This window comes from Echinops telfairi, unplaced genomic scaffold (genome assembly GCF_000313985.2).
Source record: "Echinops telfairi isolate 266 unplaced genomic scaffold, ASM31398v2 ScPeMD7_22;HRSCAF=79, whole genome shotgun sequence".
Taxonomy (NCBI): Eukaryota; Metazoa; Chordata; class Mammalia; order Afrosoricida; family Tenrecidae; genus Echinops; species Echinops telfairi.
The window spans coordinates 16,576,977-16,582,743 of record NW_022103919.1 but is presented as its reverse complement, the minus strand read 5'-3'; the positions used below and the strand labels follow the sequence as shown (position 1 = coordinate 16,582,743).

The 5,767-nt window shown below is 41.3% G+C and overlaps 1 long non-coding RNA gene across 1 annotated transcript; it reads left to right on the top strand.

Moving 5' to 3' along the window:
* Positions 1–38: 38 nt before the first annotated feature.
* LOC123521510 lies at positions 39–5,761 on the top strand. Its single transcript, XR_006679937.1, has 3 exons — positions 39–841; positions 3,158–3,338; positions 5,419–5,761. It is a non-coding gene; the product is annotated as an uncharacterized LOC123521510 (long non-coding RNA).
* Positions 5,762–5,767: the final 6 nt, after the last annotated feature.

Here is a 5,767-nt window from a genome sequence, read left to right as displayed (position 1 = left end):
GTTTCGAACTGCGGACCTTGCCGATCGCAGCGCAACTCGTCACCACTAAGCCGTCAGGGCTCCTTGAGATGATGTAACAGCCACGATTTTGTTTTTGATTACTTCAGCGTCAGCTCTTGGGTGTTGGGGTTATTCTTCTGGGGCTTTCATTTGGGCCGCATGTAAAAGTGGCTTTGTGTGAAAGAAAGATGCATTCCTCGTGGTCTTGGATGATGGGTTTCCATTGAAAGGACAGGTGGGGTTTGGTGTGGTGTGATCCAGGATTTGGCTGGGATTGGTCTACAATAGTTACTTCTACCTTTTATTTTGGATTTCACAAGGAGAAAACTTCAAGGAACTACAGAATTCAGTTACATTTGTTACAGGTTTACATGTTCTACATAAACTCTTTTTCCGTCAACCTGGAGTCAAAATATCTGTGAACATTTTGTTGCAAAAGTGACTGTTTCATGTTGAGACAATGGTTGCATGCCCGTTACTTTTGGGTGTGGAAATTTAATTAACACATGTAAATTTAAAATGGTTGGGCTATCTAATTTGTCCTGGGTTCACTAAAGGAGGAACTATTGAAAGATAATAATAACAACAAATCCCATTGCTTTTACTTGGATGCAAACTCATGGTAACCCCAGCAGTCCCAAAGTAGACTGCTCCGTAAGACTTTCTGCTTCTGCTTCTGCATCTTTTCCTCCTCTTCCTCCTCCTCGTCCTCTTTCTCCTCCACTTCCTCTTCCTCCTCCTTCCTCTTGCTATGTGTGGATGTTATCTTCACAGCAGTTACCAGGCCTTTCTTTCTCCTGCACTGGGTTTGAACCTCCAAACTTCACACAACTCACAGGAGGTAAGTGCCAACGACTTCTGCCATCCGAGCGCTTACGGCTGAATGCAAGGTAGGGTGTTTAATTTGTTTAAGAGGGTGATGCTTATACTTTTATTCAGGCCACAATTATTAAAATTTCTTTTGCCTCTATTTACCAGGAGTCCTTGTGACTTCATGGTTACATATGAGGCTGCTAGCTGCAAGGCCAGTAGTTTAACACCACCAAGCTGCTCAATCGGAGAAAGATTGGAGCTTTCTATTCTTGTAAAGAGTTACAGTATCCGAAATTATGGGGCAGTTCCACCCTGTCAGATACAGCTACCAAGAGCCAACATTGACTCAATGGCACTGAGAGAGAGAGAGAAGGATCTATTTACTTGGTCAATACAAGTTAACTGCACTCGGGTCCCATTTTAAATAAACTCCTTAAGAGTTGACTTTAACTACACTTTTTAGAATGGAAGTGCTAAGAAACTTTTGATGTCATGATAGAGTTTTTCTTCTTCCTTTTATATGAGTAGGTATGCCTCCCCCACCCCACCCCCCAAGAAAAAGAAACTGCAAAAAGCTCCATGGGGCAGAGCTTTCAAAATATGCATTTTCCCCCTAGGCAAGTGTCTGGCAACTTGCTCTGAGTTAGTGCACGTAGTAGCGACAGCTGGGAAGCTTCTCTCTGCTCACAGTGAAGTTTTCCTGAAGCCAGTTTCACTTGAACTTCTTTTTTGTGTGAAGGCAGATGTAAGAGAACAGGTGGGGCTCTGAAATTGTGTTTCCTGTTTGGGAAAGCACCTGCCTCTCTTGCTTTACACACCTTACTCACATGACCTCGTGAGACTTCTCTTTGGTTCCTTGAATGAAGAGGGACACGAAAAGACAGTGATTTGATGACGTAGAAGAGGTGAAGGGGAAACGAGGGAGGTGCTGTCAGCCATCCAAACAGATAGCTTTGAAAAATATTTCCAGGAATGGAATCATCACAGATTTGACAAATATATTAAGTGTACCGGAGCGTACTTTGAAGGTGCTAAGGTTGCTTTGTAAATAAATAAAATTTAAATACATAGCTTTGGGGGAAATATTTCGGGGTCTTGGGGGTTACCCCTTCATATAATCATTTTTGTAAGCCACAGTCCATTGCCATGGAGTTGACTGTGATTCAGGGTGACCCCCTGCGTGCCCACGTAGAACTCTGCTCCATGGGGCTCTCAATGACTGGGTCTGCAGAAATGGATGGCAGTTTCATTCAGTTGACTCACTTTTTCCCTCCTCGGAGTGGACTTGGCAGCCACAGCCACTTTATCAGCCACAGGTTTAAGGGGTTCATTTTGGGACTCTCATTAGCACCCCTGGGTGTCTATGCCTTCCCCACCATTCCGCTGTCCATTTGTCAGACCGTGGTGGTTTGCATGTTGGTGTGATGCTGGGGGCAAAGCTACCAGTATTTCAAATACAAGCAGGGTTTCCCATGGGGAGATTTCTTTCTTTCTTTTTTCCCCATGGTGAGATTTCAGTGGAGCTTACAGACAAGGAAGAAGGAAAAGTCTGCTTCTGAAAGGATGTCATTGAAAGCCTGATAGATACCAGCAGAACTTTGTCTGATATAAAACAATCACCAAACACACTGCCATCTAATAAACCAGAAAATAAACCCTTCAGGTAGGACTATCCTGCTGCCATTGAGTGGGTGTGACTCATTGCAGCCCTCTATAGCTGCAGTTCTCAAGCTGTGGGTCCCCTAAGACCATTGGGAAACACCTATTTCCAATGGTCTTAGGAACCGAGACACCGCTCCTCTGTCCAACTCCAGGCGGGTCTGCCCACATGCAGATACGCCCACATACAAGTACCTGGCGTGATGACATCATCCCACCAACCCCATCACATACACCCCCGTACAAATACAGGTGTATGTGACAGGGTTGACGCCATAATGTACTTATGCGGACCAGTCACACGTGTAGAGAACACTTACTGTGTAGAGAGCAGCTACTGTGTAGAAAGCAGCTACTGGGTTGAAAGCAGCAGTATTGGAGGTAAAATGACACTTCAAGAATTATAATTACTGGGTAAATGTAAACTCATGTACCATAAAATCATCAACTACTGCAAAAATAAAAAATATCTGTACTATGGAAACTTAATCTGGACGTTGATCAGTCTTTTCATAGTCAGCTATGATTGATGTGAATACTGCCCCCTTGTGATAGTAACAGGTATGTTAAAAAAACAACACAGAATGGTAATTCATAGGAAACTTTAATGAACTGTATTGACTGAACTATACCATGTATCATCTTTTGTATTATTAAGGCTATTGTAATATATTATTTTCATTAGCAAACCATCCTATGGCAGTGGATCGTGTAGAGAAGAACGTTCAGAAAAGAAGCCGCTGTGCAGCATGCCATTGATTTCTTCACCTGGAGCAGCCGAGGATGGAGAAGCGGGAATCACAGAAAGAAAGCAAACCTGTGAGGCTCGCCTCCAAGAAGACCTTGGACAAGAGACCAGGAGAACGGTATGGTGTCCGGCTCTCATTACTGGACCTTTTCATCAACGATTCTATAGAGGAGTCTTGCTCAAAACAGGAAAGAATAAATAATAGAATTTCAAATTCTCAATGGAATCTAGAATTCATGGAGCTATTGAGTCTGGCAGAATCCCCAAAGCTATTGCCCTCAGATAATCTTTAAACCTTAATTTGAAGCAGTCTATTTTGAGGCGGGCTTTACTGGTGACAAAGTGAAGGCTGGTTTATCTTTAACTACAGTTAAAGTGATCTATTTAGTTCCTGTGGACTTCCTGACAGACATTCCTTTGCTATGACGATATAACTATTACAAAAATTAATTACATACAGTGTGCTTTAAAAAATTCATGGGAAAATGGAATTGAGATCACAGAATTTCCTTATGAACTCTTCCAATCCACTTATTTTCGCATAACTGTTTTATTGTAGTTCACATGCCATACAATTCAATGTCTTAGAAATACATTTTTAAAAATTGTACAGTGGTCACCACAGTCAACTTTCGGTCATTCTTATTCGTTCTTGTGTCCGTTATTATTGGCTCCTCATTTCCCTCCAACCTCCCCTAGCAAGCTAGTTACTGACTCTATCGATTTATCTATCCTGGATTTCATATAAAGAAATCATACCTCCCAAACCCTAACAACCACAAAATAAAACAAAAACATTAATATAAAAGAAAGCAGAAAACAATAAAAACTAGAACAAGTTATAAACGGGTAAACAAAGGGTAAGATGTTGACTTTTCATCAAAGATTCTATAGAAGATACCTGATCAATCGGGAAAATTACAAGCAGATGTTCAAATTCGCAGTGGGATCCAGACTTTCTGGAACCATCGAGGCTGGATGAATTCTCAAACTATTGCTGTACTTCTACATTCTTCAGTTCCAATTATTAATTGGAACTATGAATTAAGTATTAATTCCACCTATTCTACACTCCGCTATTAATGGGTGTTTGCACCTGTTCTCATTTTGAGTTGTGTCCATCAGCAAATGAATGTCCCAACAACTTTTCTCCATCCACATCATTAGAGCCTACTTACTCTGGGGAGGCATCTCTGCCCAATCATGTATCTTTTGAATGACTTCCCACCTGAAAGGAGCCCAGCGGTGTTATGCGCTAGGCATTAGGCTGCTAACTCCAAGGTCAGTGGTTCAAACTCAGCTGCCTCCTCATGGGAGAAAGAGGAAGCTATCTCCTCCTGTACATATTTACAATCTTGGAAATCTTATAAAGCAGTGGTTCTCAACCTTCCTAGTGTTGCAACCCTTCAATACAGTTCCTCATGTTGTGTGGTGACCCCCACACCCCACCATAAATCATTTTCCTTGCTATTTCATAACTGTAATTTTTGCTACTGTTAAGAATCATATTGTAAAGATCATATACGCAGGATGTATTTTCATTTACAAATTGAACATAATTAAAGCATAGTGATTAATCACAAAAACAATATGTAATTCTATATTGTGAAATATTTATGTCTAATTACAAATAAATGAAATTTTGTCTTGAAGCATGGCGTAGCATGGGTAACAGAATAGAAAATGAGGGAGTAGAAAGCCTCATTTTTCTCCCATGGAGCGACTTGTGGTTTCAAACTGCTGACCTTGCAGTTGGCAGCCCAAAGCATAACCACTATGCAACCAGGGCTCCTTTTCTACAAAATGCAATTCTTCAGGCACCGGAAAGATCGCAGACTGCCACTTATGTTTATACTGCTTTTTTACATGAACTCTAGGATCCCTGGTGACATAGTGGGTTGAATGTTAACCACAAGGCCAGCGGTTCAAAACCACCAACCATCTGTGGGAGGAAATACCAGGCTATCACTGTAAAAGGTTACCATCTCAGAAAGTTGAAAACCCTCAGGGGCAATTCTACCTTGTCCTGTGGGTCACTATGGCCTCGACAATTAGTTGAGTTTGAGTATTAGCTAATAGAATTGGCTAATAGTATTTTAATATTAGCTAATTTATTATTTGATTATTAGTAAAGTACTTTTTAGTACTTTATTAGTACAGCTAATGGTACTTTTGTTTTTACTGTTAATACTCAATAGCAGTCAAAATCAAAGTGGTAGTATGCCACCTTGTGGATGTCTGAGGAATTGAAATCTTGCAGATCATTTTGGAGGTGAGGACATGATTTCCATGACCGCTCCCTCCCAGTACAGCCTGAATTATGCAAGCAACGTACGAAAAGGACCGGGGGAAAGATTACTCAAATATTTGTGGAATATGTGACCAAAAAATTACATCCTGCTAATTTTGAAAGCAGCACACTGAATGAAGTTTTGCCACCAATTTTCTAGACAGCCTGCATTTATCAGTGGAGCCCTGTTAGTGATTAAGAGGTGGCTGTGAGCTGCATGGTCCGCAGCTTCAGCTGGCAAGGCTCACTTCCTGCAA